The following is a 16,743-nucleotide window of genomic DNA, read 5'->3' as shown; positions in this document are numbered from 1 at the left end:
GTTCTATTCCATTCACTGGTTTGTCCTTGGTGCCTAGGACAGTGCCTGAAACAGCAGGTGCTCAACAAATATTTCTAAATTTATTTGAATGAATATGAAATTCCTGGAGAATAGTAAACAAATACTCCCAGTCTATTATCTTTATCTGCAGTAGGGATCCATTGGCAAGCTTTTTCTGAAAAAGCTAGAGAGCAAATACTTTAGGATTGTGGGCCATGCAGTTGCTGTAGCAGCCACTCCATTCTGGTATTGTAGCATGAAAGCATCCATAAACAGTAAGTAAATGAAAGGGTGATACAAGGAGAGGAACTAGAGGAATTGCTTAAGTCCTGAGAATTTGGAGACTGAGAAGGGAGTTCATATGGAAATCGTTTATACAAAAATGTTTGATTCATTTCTCCTTCATGACTTCTCACTCCATTATCACAGCTAATACTATTGAAGTTAAATTTTCTGTTTGGCTTTGACTTTTGAGTATTGTACATTTAAAACTCCCACAGAATTATACTTATTAATATAACCTCCAGGTGGAGCCCTTTCTCTTTTCTCATTAAGCTGTTTTTATTATAGTTGACCCTTGAGCAACTCAAGGGTTGGGGGTACCACCACCAGAGCATTTGAAAATCCAACTTTTGACTCCCTAAAACCTTAGCTACTAATAGCTAACTGTCAACCAGAAGCTTACAAGGAACAGTTGATTACCATATTTCATGTTATATGTATTAGATACTGTATCCTTACAAAAAAGTGAGCTACAGAAAATGTTATTAAAATCATAAGGAAGACAGAATACATTTATAGTACTGTACTGTTATTGATACTGTGAGTTTATATTGTCTATTTACAAGATGAATCATCTCTCAGTGCCTATCTCAATATTATCTTTTCAAATTCTTATTTAAATTCCAGTTAGTTAACACAGAGTAAAATATTAGTTTCAAGTGTACAATATAGATTCAACACTTCCATACAATACCCAGTACTCATTATGACAAGTGCACTCCTTCATCCCCATCACCAATTTAACACATCCCCCCATGCACCCCCCCGTCTGGTAACCATCATTTTATTCTCTATAATTAAGGGTAAGTTTCTTGGTTTGTCTCTCTCTTTTTTTTCCCCATTGCTCATTTGTTTTGTTTCTTAAATTCCACATTTGATGTTTGTCTTTCTCTGACTGACTTATTTTGCTTAGCATTATACCCTGTAGCTCTATCCACATCACTGTAAATGGCAAGATTTCATTCTCTTTTTATGGCTGAGTAATATTCCATTATATATATTATCATTATATTCCAATATATAAATTATATATATATATAATATCCGTTGACTGATGAATAAATAAAGAAGAGGTGGGATATATATATATATTTTTAAAGATTTTTATTTATTTATTCATGATACACAGAGAGAGAGGCAAAGGGAGAAGCAGTCTCCCTGTGGGGGACCCCGATGTGGAACTTGATCCCAGGACCCCAGAATCACGACCTGAGCCAACAGTAGATGCTTAACCACTGAGCCATCCAGGTGCCCTATGAAGAGATAATATGAAGAAATCATATTTATTTACAGATATAATGATTCATGCATTGATAATGGAGAAGCAACAATACGATTGCTCTATGATAGCTTAGTATAATTGATATGATTGCTTCATGGTAGCCTAGCCAATACATAATGAATGAATCACTATAGAATTTTTATGGCATATAGTATTATAGTCATATTCATAATACAGTATTGTTCCTTTTTTAATCTAGGGTCTAGACCCAATGTAAGGCCTGAGCTCACGACCCCAAGATCAAGAATTGCATGCTCCACCTACTGAGCCAGCCAGAGGCCCCTCATAATACAGTATTGGAAACATTGGTACATTTTTTTAAAAACCACTTACTTGTAATAATAGCCTGATACATAGTTATTCCAATTGAGAGAGACAGAGACAGAAGCATACTATATAATAATGTAATTTGTTGAAGGCAAAGTTGTAAAACAGTAAGAAAACTACCACAATATTAATTTTACGGGATCCCTGGGTGGCACAGCAGTTTGGCGCCTGCCTTTGGCCCAGGGCGCGATCCTGGAGACCCGGGATCGAATCCCACATCGGGCTCCCTGCATGGAGCCTGCTCCTCCCTCTGCCTGTGTCTCTGCCTCTCTCTCTCTCTGTGACTATCATAAATAAATTAAAAAATTAAAAAAAATATTAATTTTACATTAAATATCACTCATCTTATGCCTGTGTAAGGATAGGCTACCCACTTCCATACAATTCTTGCATACAACGTTGTACACAATGAATACTCAGGCAATGATGATGATAAGGACACAAAATGTCTCCATACAGCTCTTGTACAGTTACTCAATTTTCACACAGACACTCGCATGCATACTCAACAGCTGTTTATTAACTTATGGCATGATAACTATTTACTATTAAGTGGAAGCAATCCATCACAAAGGTCCTCCTTGTCATTTTCATGTTGAATAGACTGAGGAAGAAGAAGGAGAGGGAAAAAAAAAGAAGGGGAGGAATCGGTCTTGCTGTGTCAAGGTGGCAGAGGTAGTAGAAGTGGAGGAGGCGGAAGGTGAGGCAGGAGGGGCAGGCACACTTGGTGTAACTTTATGGAAATACATGTAATTTCTGCCTGACATACTTGCTTTTTCCTTTCTCTAAATATGTTTCTAAACAATACCAATCCTTCCACCATTTGCTTAATTTCAGTGTCCATGTTGTGAAAGAACTCAAAAGCAGTCTTGAATAATCAGAACATTTCTGCCAGATTGTTTAACATCTGTTTGTTTCCCGGCACTGCTTCTTCAACATCCTCCTCTTCATTGTCTGCCACTGGTTTGGAAGCACTCATCTCCATCAGGTCATCTTCTGTTAATTTCTCTGGTGTGGTGTCTATTGGCTCTTAAATTTCTCCAAGATCCAGATCTTGAAACCCTTTACCACAACCTTCCTCCACTTTTCCACCCCCCCCCCCATATCCATATCCACAATCTTTTTCATGATTTCCTTGATTGGCTTTGTTATAATTCCTGTGAAGTTTTGCACAGCATCTGGGCACAGTTTCACCAGCAGGAATTTATTGTTTGGGGCTTGATGGCTTTCATGGCTTTTTCTATAACAACAATGGCATCTCCAGTGGGGTGATCCTTCCAGGCTTTCATGACGTGCTCTCTCTTGTAGTTCTCTTTCATAGTGTTGACAATCCTTTCCTTAAAGTACTATGCGTGATGAGCCTTAAAGGTCCTTATGATGCCATGAGCTAGAGATTGAATTTGAGGGCAAGTAGACCACCTCAACACCTTTGATGTTGAACTCATGGGGTCCTGGGTGGACAGGGGCATTGCCCAAAATCAAAAGAACATTAAAAGGCAGTCCCTTCCTGGCAAGGTACTTCCTGACTTCAGGAGCAAAGCATTGATGGAACCAATCCAGAAAAAAGGGTTCTCCTTGTCTAGGTTTTCTTGTACAACCAAAACAGTGGTGGCTGGTGTTTATCTTTCCCTTTCACAGCTCAAGGGTTAGCAGTTTTATAGATAAGGCAGTCTTGATCATAAACCCCCACTGCACTTGCACAGAACAGCAGTTAGCCTATTCCTTCTTGCCTTAAATCCTGGTGCTTGCTTTTCTTCCCTAGTAATAAATGTCCTTTGTGACACTTTTTTTCAGAATAGGGCACTTTGGTCTGCATTAAAAACCTGTTAAGGCAGATATTTTTTTTCCTCAATGATTTTCTTAGTGGGTTTGAGAACTCACCTGGCTGCCTGTTGGTTGGCAGAAGCTCCTTCTCCTGTTGACATCTTTTAAGCCAAACTTCTTGCTAAAATTATCAAACCATCCTTTGCTGGCATTAAGTTCTCCAGCTTTAGATCTTTCATCTTCCTTTTGCTATAAGTTGTCATATAATGACCCCACTTTCTAGAATCATATTAGAGCCTATAGGTATACCTTTCGTATACTAATCTTGTACTCAAATAAGAGCTGCATTTTCAAAATGAGGTAAAAAGGTATTTTGCACAAAGTGCCAAGTTTTCACCCTCACTGGCATAGCGACAGTGACAGTTTCACAAATTTTTTAAAATTTTTTTAAAGATTTATTTATTTATGAGAGAGATAGAGAAAGAGAGAGGCAGAGACACAGGAGGAGAGAGAAGCAGGCTCCATGCCGGGAGCCCGATGTGGGACTCGATCCCGGGACTCCAGGATCGTGCTCTGGGCCAAAGGCAGGCGCTAAACCGCTGAGCCACCCAGGGATCCCCACAAATTTCTTTTCTTTTTTTCTAATGCTTCTTATGCTGGATTCATTTTATCTTGAAATAACAGGCAACCACACCACAGACCTCAATCTACAGTACATATCAAGCAACTCAACTTTTTCTTGTAATATCCTGACTTTCCTCTGTTTCTTGCAAGCACTTTGAGCATCATCAGTGGCACTTCATATGAGTCCATAGTGTTTTTCAAGGATTACAATGCTGCACTAAGCATGGTGAAAAATATGGGAGAACTGTGAGAAAATACATTTTACTGTGATACACAATATACTGGAGAGACAAACGGGTCATACAGAGATTATTATTTTAACACAGCATTTTAAATGGATATTGGCAACACTCGAGCTCACCACCATAGCTAGGAGAGGTGGCTATAAAATTCTTGCAGTGTATAGTATGTACTAGTGTTAATTTTATGTAGTTATGATTTAATACTGCATCTTTGCATTTGCTTACATTTCTCTTGATCACAAATGGCATCATGTATGGTCTGTGTTTGTGCACATACTGTTTTTTAAAGATTTTATTTACTTTCTCATAATAGACACACAGAGAGAGGCAGAAACATAGGCAGAGGGAGAAGCAGGCTCCTTGCGGGTGGCCTGATTCAGGACTCGATCCTGGGACCCAAGGATCATGCCCTGAGCAGATGCTTAACCACTGAGCCACCCAGGCATCCCAGTGCACATACTTTTTTTTTTTTTTTTTTAAAGATGTATTTATTGGGATGCCTGGGTGGCTCAGCAGTTTAGCGCCTGCCTTTGGCCCAGGGCATGATCCTGGAGACCCGGGATGAAGTCCCACGTTGAGCTTCTGCATGGAGCCTGCTTCTCCCTCTGCTTGTATCTCTGCCTCTCTCTGTGTGTGTGTCTCTCATGAATAAATAAATAAAATATTTTTTAAAAATTTAAAAAAAAGATGTATTTATTTGAGAGAGAGAGTAAGGGGAGGGGCAGAGGAAGAGGGGGAGCGAGAGAGACTCTACACTGAGTGTGGGCCTGGACACGGGATCAATCTCATGACCCTAAGATCACCACCTGAGCTGAAACCAAGAGTAGAATGCTTAACCAATTGAGCCACCTAGGCACCCCTGTGCACATTCATTTTGACAAATGTTAACTTTTTATAATAGACTTGTGTATATTTTATGATAGTAAATTACAAAATAGTATCTACATATATTTTTTTGCATTCATGACATATCTAACTTCTTAATTTTCTTGATATATCTAGGCTATGCAGTTTATCTGTGAGTTTTTTCAAATTGTTGTAAATCTCCAAAAATTTTCCAATATATTTATTGGAAAAATCCATATGTTAGTGGACGCACACAGTTCAAACTCATGTTGTTCAAGGGTCAACTGTAGTTTAGTCTACAAATATTTATTAAGCATCTACCATGTGCCAAGAACCAAGTCTTAGTATATAGCTTTGAATTAGACAAAGGCCTTATCCTTAGGAAGTTTACATTCTAATGAAGACAAATGATAAATAGATATAGATATGATCCCTTTCAGAAAGTGATATGTCATATAAGGAAATTACATAGAATAATGGGAGCCTTCCTTGAGGAAATACCATTTGAGCTGAAAACTGAAGAATAAGAACCAGTCATGCAAAAACCTGTTTTTTTTCACTGTGGTAAAATATCTATATCATAAAATTTACCACTTTTGAGTAGAGTTTTGTGACATTAAGTACATTAACATTGTTGTGCAACCATCACCGCCACCTATCTCCAGAACTTTTTCATTTCCCCAAACTGAAAATCTGTACCTGCTAAACTGATTCAGTCCTTCCTCACCCCAGTGGCAACCACTATTCTACTTTCTGTTTCTATGAATTTGACTCCTGCAGGAATCATATAAGTGTATAGGTCATACAGTATCTATCCTTTGATGACTAGCACATTTCACTTAGCATAATGTCATCAAGGTTCATCCATGTGTCAGGATTTTTTAAACGAATATTCCATTATAATGGAAAATTCCATTATAATACATATTTAGTGTATTCTTCTATTGATAGACATTTGAATCACTTTCATCTTTTGGCTTTTGTGAATAATGCTGATATGAATACAAGTGTACAAATTTCTATTTGAGTGCCTGCCTGCTTTCGATTCTTTTAATATTCAATATTCAACCCTTTTAAAATTGGATTGCTTGGCTTTTGTTGTTGAGCTATAGGAATTCTTTATATATTCTAGATATTAATCCCTTATCAGAAGTGGAAATGTTGGATCATATGGTAACACTATGTTTAATTTTTTAAGGAACACCAATCTGTTTTCCATAGCACTACATCACTTCACATTCCTACCAGCAAAGCATGAAGGTTCCACTTTCTTCATATCCATGCCAAATCTTGTTATTTTCCTTTTTTTTTAAATTATTATTATGGCCATCCTAGTGAGTATGATATGGTATCTCATTATATTTCCCTCATGATAAGTGATGTTAAGCACCTTTTCACATGCTTATATCATCTTTGGAGAAATGTCTATTCAAGTCCTTTGTCCTTTTAAAATTGGGTTGTTTGGCTTTTGTTGTTGAGCTATATGAATTCTTTATATATTCTAGATATTAACCCCTTATCAGATATATGATTTGCAAATATTTTCTCCCATTCAGTGGGTTGTCTTTTCACTTTTTTAATAATGTCTTTTGAGACATGCAAGTTTTTAATTTTGAAGAAGCCCAATTCATCTAGTTTTTGTTTTGTTGCCTGTGCTTTTGGTGTCATACCCAAGAAATCACCGCCAAATCCAATGTCATGAGGCTTTTCCCTTATGTTTTTATCTAAGAGTTTTATACTTTTAGCTATTATGTTTAGGTCTTTGGTTCGTTTTGACTTAATTTTTGTATATGATATAAGATGAGGGTCTGACGATTCTTTTGCATGTGGTTATCCACTTTTCCCAGCACCATTTGTGGGAAAGACTCTTTTCCTCATTGGATGGTCTTAGCATCCTTGTCAAAAATCGTTTGACCACATACATGAGAGCTTATTTGAGGGCTGTCTATTCCATTTCATTGGTCTGTATTTTTTTTTATGCCATTACCACAGGTTTTTTTTTAATTACTATAGTTTTATTGAAGTTAGAGGGTTTTTTGTTTTGGTTTTTTTTTAGATTTTATTTATTTATTCATGAGAGACACACAGAGAGAGGCAGAGACACAGGAAGAGGGAGAAGCAGGCTCCTCACAGGAAGCTCAATGCAGGACTCACTCCCTGGACCTGGGATCACGCCTTGAGCCAAAGGCAGACACTTAACCGACTGAGCCACCCAGGTGCCCCAATAACACTTTATCGTAATAGATGGTAGGACAGATTTGCCCCACAGGCAGTGTTTTGACACTCTTTGGACTAGAGGTCACAGTTGAGCATTTTCAAAGGCTTGAAGGCCAGTGTGATCAGAATAAAGGTGAGAGAGGAGAGAGATGAGGTTACAAGGATAAGTCAGGGTCCAGATCACAGAAACTTGTAGACCACAAGGAGGATTTGATGGATTCTCTCTCACTCATTCACTCACCAAACATTCATCAGGGACCCACGAGCCACCCAGGTGCCCATCCCTGGGTGATTTTTAAGAATGATAAAGTCTGGGCAGCCCCGGTGGCTCAGCGGTTTAGCGTCACCTTCAGTCCAGGGTGTGATCCTGGAGACCTGGCATCGAGTTGCAGGTCGGGCTCCCTGCATGGAGCCTACTTCTCCCCCTGCCTGTGTTTGTCTGTTTGTCTGTGTGTGTGTGTGTGTGTGTGTGTGTGTCTCATGAATAAATAAATAAATCTTAAAAAAAAGAAAGAATGATAAAGTCTGAGACCTACTGCCCTAAAACATTTACTCCTGTGGGGTAAAGGTCTTAATGAAGGCAAAGCTTAAGACAAACATAAAAACAATTTTGACAAAAGAAGTAGAAACAGAATTATTTTCAATGTACAAAGTTTTCAAATTATGACATAAAAAGAAAACAGACCTAGTACAGAACAATATAGGTTTTCAAAGATCCTGAGAGAATGATTGAGAGGAGCAAGAAGAGCACAAGGTTAACCTGAACCACGAGCAAATCCAGCACGCCCACTAACCAGCTATGTGCCTTGTAGCAAACTGCTTAACCAGAGTCTGACTTTCTTCATTAACAGGTTAAAATAATAAGTTCCTTGACCTGTACCCTATGACAGTTGTGAAAATCAAATGGGATAAAGTATGCAACAATGCTTTGTATGGAAGGATAACATCGTGATCAAGTTTCATTTTCTGCTGTAACTCTTTTTTTTTTTTAAGATTTTATTTATTTATTCATGACAGACATAGAGAGAAAGAGAGAGGCAGAGACACAGGCAGAGGGAGAAGCAGGCTCCATGCCGATAGCCTGATGCAGGACTTGATCCCTGGACTCCAGGATCATGCCCTGGGCCGAAGGCAGGAGCAAAACTGCCGAGCCACCCAGGGATCCCTTGCCGTAACTCTTTACAACAGAATATATGCATCTTCCCTTCTACTCAGGAAATGGGTAGGATTTTGAATCTTGTAGTGACTTACAATAATTCTCTTAGTGTAGGTTGCTAGAGATACACAGCTTCGATGAGGGTTGTTCTGGGCTTGACAAGAGAGAACAGAGGGAAGTGGCCTCATCTGCCAGAGCTTTGGCAGATGGTGGCAGGGATACCATTAATATCCCTGAACTCATCTGTAGCTTTATAATGTCTCCTCCCCACAGAAAGTTTAATTAAAACATACAATATCAGGGCACCCAGGTGGCTCAGTTGGTTAAGCCTCTGCCTTCAGCTCCAGTCATGATCTCAGGGTTCTGGGATCAAGCCCCACATGAGGCTCTCTGCTCAGCAGGGAGTCTGCTTCTCCCTCTCCCTGTGCCCTTCCCCTTCCCCCTGCTCTCATGTGCAAGCGCTCTCTCTCTCTCTCTCTCTCTCTCAAATACGTAAATAAAATCTTAAAAAAAAAAAAAGACCTATAATAGCTGAGGCCAATGTACAGTCCTGAACATTCTTACTGCCTAGCAGCTGCTGTTGTATGGGCTCTTTACAGTAGCTTCTGTGCTGATTGGTCAATGTTTGTGCCACACAGGTTGTTATCTTTCAGTAACACCTCTGGTGATACCCCATAATTAAAAGGAGTGTTATCTGAAGCTCATTTCAAACAGAAGCAATTCCCCTATCTCTGGGATGGTTTAATGGGTTCCTATCGTGCTTCACCAGGCCTGCACATTCCTCGGAACTTTGATCTCATCGCATACTCCTAAACTTAATGACAAATAGTTTTAGCATGTTCATTCATCACAACAGCACAATTTACAATTTATTCTGTTTCAAGTACATTTCTCCTGCTGAGGAAGACATGAGCTACTATTCTGGAAGAACTCCCATGCCAGTGTGGATAAGAATTCTATTTCTAGACTGGGGTTTCCTTATTCATTTCACGTAGCTAAGACATCCCAGGCCACCACAGTCTTTATTTCCCACTTTTTTCCATTGCTATTTTCTCCCCTCAACTAGGGACAGAATAGGTAGACTTCCTATCTAATATTCATTTTTTTTTCCTCTTAGCTTGTCTCTCTTGGATTAAAAGTGACTTTCAGATAAATTTGTACCATTTATTTTATTTTAAAGATTTTATTTATTTATTCATGGGAGACACAGAGAGAAGCAGAGACACAGGCAGAAGGAGAAGCAGGCTCCCTGCAGGGAGCCCCATGTGGGGCTTGATTCCAGGACCCCAGGATCAAGCTCTGAGCCAAAGGCAGACGCTCAACCGCTGAGCCACCCAGGCATCCCAAATGTGTATCATTTTTTAAAAAGATTTTATTTATTTATTCATGAGAGACCCAGAGAGAGAGAGAGAGGCAGTGACACATGCAGAGGGAGAAGCAGTCTCCATGCAGGGAGCCCGAGGCGGGACTCGATCCGGGGACTCCAGGATCACGCCCTGGTCTGAAGGCAGGTGCTAAACCGCTAAGCCACCCAGGGATCCCCAAATGTGTATCATTTAAGAGAGGGAGCTAGTACCAGGAGAACTTAAAGGCCTCTCATAAGAATATAAAACATATTCATTATATTCCTTACTTGAATTGACTTTAAACCATGTAGTAGACTCATACGCCTTACAATCTTTACCTCCAAATGATAGGTGCAAAACACCATTATTTTTCTAGCATGCATAATTTTTCATTGAAACCGAAATGTTCAAAGTGACCACTAGCTGTACCAGTTGAGGTGTGATAGGACACCTCATACCCTAAATTGCAAAAATTAAAGGATTTCTAGCTCTACTCAAAGTGATCCATGCAGTCTAAAGAGCAGCCCAACATTCTCTCTCACTAGGGATGACTTGGCTTAGCACATCTAGGAACTGTTTAACAGAAACCCCAAATTTTAGAGATAGTCCATTAAAGCAGATACAACCAGGCAGGAATGGTGACTGATTTTCTTTTCAGGTGCTCTACATAAATCACATTCTTGGTTAAATACCTTAATTCCACCAGCAACCCCCAATTCTTTTCCCCAAAAAACAGCAAAAAAAAAACAAAAAACAAAAAAAAAAAAAACCCAGAGGATTTACACCCTTGTTACTCAAGGCATGGTTCACGGACTAACAGATCTGAGATTGCCTGCAAACTTGTCAGAAATGCAGTCTCGGGCCCAAACCAGGGCCACAGAATTCTGCTGCTTTTTAACTAAATGTCCAAGTGATTCATATTCACAATGGAGTATGAGAAGTACTGGCTTAAGTGACAGGTTTGTTAAGAAGCATACCAAAAACGAATCAAGATTCTCTACTCAGAACACTTGAAAAAATAAAAACAGACAACTCACTTCAGTTAGGACGTGTGATGAAGCAGCCCCAGCCTTGGAAGAGAGGCAGTGGCAATATGGAGAAGACTTCTACCCTTGTACGTTTTCCTATAGAGACTTCTGCCCAAGATCCATGTCCCTTAAAGTTCCAGGAAGCTTCCCTTTGCCAGCCCTCGGGGGCAAGGGAAAGAATCAGAGGAAATGCAGCGGCCCCTCAGCGTGGTCCTGCAATGACCAGGAAGACTGAGGCTTTCCAAATACACTAGCCTGGAGGAAATGGGCAGGGTGCAGTCGAGGCTTCTCCTATCGCCCTGAGTTCCTTTCTTCTCCACCAGGAGCCGGGTACTACCCACATTTCTTTCTCAAACACTGAGATTCAAAGCGACGTCCTAATGCCTCCAATCAGCCTGGGAGCCTTTTCCAGCGTTCCTGGCAAGAGGATGGGAAAGAGAGAAAATGCACCCATCAGAGAGATATTTTTATCTTTCTCTTTGTGCAACAGAATCCTGGTGACAGCATCTCAGACACTACCAAGAGCTTGAGGATCAAAAGCAATTCTAGCAAATAGTTTTGCTCTGCGTAAACTTCCTGTCTTTTGCTAGCTCTGACGAAATTGAGGGTCTCCTCTCATAGGCCCTGCCTTCTGGCAAAAGAGTCCAAGAAGGAAGATAACAGATTCAAAAGGAAGTGAAAGAAACCAAAGCAAAGACAGCGTTAGGTTTCAGGGCAAAGACCCCCCCCCCCCCCCCCCCCCCGCCCCAGAGACTGGAAGAGGAGAGAGCAGCTATATTTAGAACATGCTAGCCTTCTAATGTTCTCCTTTTCTATCCCAGAAACTTAATAGGAACATAAGACCGTATTAAATAGGCATTTCATATTGTGAAAACATGATGAAGTCAAGTGAAATAATAGGACATTTACCAAGAGCTTCTGGTCCCTCTTTTTACGAGTCTTGACAAGTGTTTTCACCCATGCCTCCCCAGTTATAAAAGGGTGACAAAAATGATACCAGCCTTACAGAGATGGCCTGATACTATCATGAGATACAGGAAATGCCAATGACTGAGCTTGCCATGCTGTAAGTTCTCTTTATATTTAAGTCACCATCCTGAGCCTACTTTTGTTCATACCTAAGCACAAATCATGCACTCAATAAATATATTTGTTTTCCTCCATCTTCCCCTGGCATTCAATAAATATTTATTGAAGTGAAAGTTTAAAAAAATCTTGATGTTGTGAAGAAAGTCTACCTATTTATTTTTATCATTTCTTATGGTGGTAAAATAATAAAATATGCCATTTTAGCCATTTTTTAAGTGTTTGGTTCGGTGGCATGAATTGCATTCATGCCAATGTTATTATATAACTACCACCACCACCCATTTCCAAAACTTTTTCATTACGCCAAACAGAAATTCTATAATCATAAAGAAATAGCTCCTCACTGAGGGGAGCACTTGATGGGATGAGCACTGGGTGTTATGCTATATGTTGGCAAATTGAACTCCATAAAAAAAAAGAAAGAAAGAAATAGCTCCTCTAGGGTTTGCTTGTTGTTTTGTTTTTTTAAGATTTTTATTATTTATTTATTTATGAGAGACAGAGAGAGGCAGAGACACAAGGCAGAGGAAGAAGCAGGCTCCTTGAAGGGAGTCTGATGTGGGATTCGATCCCGGGATCCTGGGATCATGACCTGAGCCAAAGGCAGGTGCTAAACTGCTGAGCCACAGAGGCATCCCTTGTTGTTTGTTTTTAAATATTTTATTTATTTATTTATTTTTATTTTTTATTTTTTTATTTGAGACAGAGAGAGCTCACAAGGAGGGAGGAGGGTCAGAGGGAGAGGGGGAAGCAAACTCTCTGCTGATCAGGGAGCCCAATGTGGAGCTCAATCCCAGCACCCTGAGATCATGACATGAGCTAAAAGCAGAGACTTAACCAACTGAGCCACCCAAGTACCCTTGTTTGTTTTTAATGTGAGGATCACTTCTTAATCTGAGGGGACCTCTCCTCTCTTATGGTTGTAATTGTAGTTAAGAACCCCTGGAGAAAAAATATATAATGACAAGAAGAACATAGATAACTCTTGTAAATAAATTTACATTTTAATCACATAACATAACTTTGCATATTTGAAATATATTATTATTCTTTATTCCAGCCAGAAACAAGGTTTAGAACAAATCTTGCAGTAAAATTTCTGCCTTCTCTATGGATATACCTGGACTTTTAAAAAATATGTTCTAATTTTTATTTTATTTTATTTTTTTAGAGAAAGTGAGAGCAAGTGGTGGGGGGGTGAGTGGAGAGGTGGAGGCAGAGGGAGAGATAGAATCTTAAGCAGACTCCACACTCAGCATGGAGCCCAGCACAAGGCTCAGTACCATACCGTGAGATCACAACTTGAGTTGAAATCAACAGTTGGATGCTCAACCAACTGAGCCACCCAGGTGCCCCTACTTTTTAAATTCATAAGGCTCATGGGACACCTGAGTGGCTCAGCAGCTTAGCGCCTGCCTTCAGCTCAGGGTGTGATCCTGGAGTCCCAGGATCAAGTCTCACATCAGGCTCCCTGCATGGAGCCTGCTTCTCCCTCTGCCTGTATCTCTGCCTCTCTCTCTGTGTCTCTCATGAATAAATAAATAAAATCTTTCAAAAATAAATAAATTCATAAGGCTGATTATTTCATTTTGAAGAGAGAAGAGAAACTAGCATTTATTGACACCCCCTAGGGACCAGTGAGGATTCAAATGTCATTTTATTCTTTATCATAAACATGAATAAGGGTGAAAAATTGTTTATGTGATATTACTGTGATCCTGTGTGATAATTTCCCTAGTTATTGCACAGTTGATCATTTGGCTGTGATGTAAGTATATGGGCAAAGCAGAGGTACCTGTATCTTGCCTGGAATGTAATTAAGCAAGGACCGTGTGCATTATACTAGTAGTATGCAATAGTCTGTATTAAGCAAGGCCTAAAGGTAAAAAGCAACCAGTGCAAAGTTACAAACTTCCGAATCAATGGTACATTTAAAAGAAGTTCTGACAAATCCATAGAGTGGCAGAAATTTCATCCCAAGGTTTATTCTAAACCAAATAGAGCTAACTTCCCAAATACAATTTTAAGGATAATTAAGCCATATATTAAAAATAAATAACCATGATTTTAAAAATCAGCTAGACACTGCTGGGGGGAAAAAGGGAGTGTAGGACATGGTACCTGTCCTCCAAGTGCTGACTGATGTTAAGGTTGGGTAAACAAGACTAACACACATGACCTAACAGGAGAGCTGGCTGTGTACCATATTGGTATTCAGGTAGAGGGAGAAGGGAGAACCCAGCATAGATTGTGGATCTGTGGACCCTGGATCCTTATTTCCTACTGATGTAAACCTATGGCCAACTTGGCTGAGGTGACCCAGTGAACTCCTAGCAAGGCTCAGAGTAAGTGGGCTCAAGCTCTCATGATTCCCCTTTATTCCAGAACAATAAACATTAGATAAATCCTTGCTTACAAAGTAACTGAAGCTCTCTTCCATTGAGGCAAATATAAGTCATTCCAATTTAGGGAAACACATATTGCTTTTCTGACAGAAGGTAACACAAATTTAAATTTTCTAATTTTCTCCGATGTTTCCTTTAATTTTATGTTATTAAATATAATATTAAGACAACAGTAATGCAATACAGAAAGAAAAAAGAAAAGAAGGAAGGAAGGTAGCAAGGAAGAGAGAGGTCAAAAGAGGGGGTGGGGGAAGGAAAGAAGGATAAAAATTAGAATCTAAATCTTTACCAATAAGGATATTAAATTAAAAAATGTAGCACAGGCATACAATGGAATATTATACAATAGTTTAAAAGAAAGGTAGAAATATATGTACTGTCTTGACAAAGATCTCTAATATATATTAATTGTAAAAAGGAAATTGCTAATGCAGACATATAAAGGTTAAAACAGATGCACATCCTCACAAAACAAACTACATGTTTTTATATGTACCCATCCATGTATATAATCACATATAAAAAACTTCCAGAAAAACATGACCCAAAATGGCAGCATTCTCTGGGCAGTATGGGATTAGGAGGTAGTTAGGGATGCTTTGCTGACAACATACATCTTTATTACTTAAAGGCTTCCCAATGTGGGGGTGCCTAGGTGGCTCAGTTGGTTGAGTGTCTGCCTTCCACTCGGGTCATGATCTTGGGGTCCTGGGATCAAGCCCCATGTTGGGCTCTTTGCTCACCATCAAGTCTGCTTTTCCCTCTGCCTCTCCCACTGTGATCTCTCTGGCTCTCACTCTCTGACAACTGAATAAATAAAATCGTTAGGAAAAAAAAAAAGATTTCCCAATGTGTATTCATATATTTTCCTATTTCTCTTAGAGTAAAAACCAAAGACTTTTACAATCTGTTATCTCCCACCCTACTTCTCTGATCTCACCTTCCTCTTTGCTAACTGTAATGGAGCCAGACCTATCTATCTCCTTGCTGCCGTACCTCAAATATATATACATGACCCACTTCAGGGTCTTTGCACTAGCTGTTCCCTTCCCAAAATGATCTTCCCTCATTTATATATATGATTCTTTCCTTTCCTTCCTCCTAGTTTTTCATCAAATGGTAACTTCTCAGTGAGGCCTACCCTGACTTTCCAAATTAAAATTGCAGTTCTTGGGGGCACCCGGGTGGCTCAGTGGTTGAGCATCTACCTTTAGCCTAGGTCCTGATCCTGGGGTCCTGGGATAGAGTCTTGCATCAGGCTCCCTGCATGGAGCCTGCTTCTCCCTCTGCCTATGTCTCTGCCTTTCTCTCTCAGTCTCTCATGAATAAATAAATATTTTTTTTTAAAAAGAATAAAAGATAACCACCAATTTCAAATAAAAAACAAATTCTAAAAAGTTAGAATACAATGTCTAAGGGCTTCCTGGGTTAATGGAACAAGATTTGCAAATCTCTGGTTGAAAGCTAAATTAAAGCAGAATGCATGGGACAGAAGCTAATTGAATGGAAGCCCTTCTATTAATTTAGCCCACTATCTAACAATGCCATTATTTTGCAAGCAGCTAGGAGTAAACTGATCACTCTTAGAGCCTCGGTGAAATCCCCAGCTATTTCTGTGTCTCTCATGAATAAATAAATAAATAAAATCTTAAAAAAAAAAAAAAAGAATGCACATGGAAGTTCATCCCCAATCCTTTTTTAAAAAAGATTTTATTTATTTATTCATGAGAGACATGAGAGAGAGAGAGAGAGAGAGAGAGAGAGGCAGAAAGAGAAGCAGGCTCCCTGTGGGGAGCCTGATGCAGAATTCAATCTCAGAGATCACCACCTGAGCCAAAGGCAGACGCACAACCACTGAGCCACCCAAGTGTCCCTTAATCCCCAATCTTGTTGAAGTAGGTATTGAAGTCCTTGGAACTGGAGACTGAGAAAGTTTTGAAACAGCCAGCATCACGCCCTTCTTCAAAGAGCAATAGAAGTCTTTTAGCTACAGGTGATTTTTTATCAGAATCAGCAGCATGGCAGTGGAGAGGAATTCACTCCAAATTAATAAAAGTAGAGAAGTAGGGAAGATGGTTCACAGATAAATATTTTGCCAGTCCTATTTTCCTATCTTTAACCATTCCCCAAGGACT

The 16,743-nt window shown here is 39.5% G+C and overlaps 1 protein-coding gene across 1 annotated transcript in view; it reads right to left on the bottom strand.

Moving 5' to 3' along the window:
- The window catches only part of ABCG2 (ATP binding cassette subfamily G member 2), a 128,413-nt gene extending 116,724 nt beyond the window's left edge, over positions 1–11,689 (bottom strand). Inside the window, exon 1 of the mRNA XM_038582175.1 lies at positions 11,124–11,689. The gene's annotated coding sequence lies outside the window, so the exon portion shown is untranslated. The remainder of the gene's footprint in view (positions 1–11,123) is intronic.
- Positions 11,690–16,743: the final 5,054 nt, after the last annotated feature.

This window comes from Canis lupus, chromosome 32 (genome assembly GCF_011100685.1).
Source record: "Canis lupus familiaris isolate Mischka breed German Shepherd chromosome 32, alternate assembly UU_Cfam_GSD_1.0, whole genome shotgun sequence".
Lineage (NCBI taxonomy): Eukaryota > Metazoa > Chordata > Mammalia > Carnivora > Canidae > Canis > Canis lupus.
This window is presented reverse-complemented; position numbering and strand designations above follow the sequence as displayed.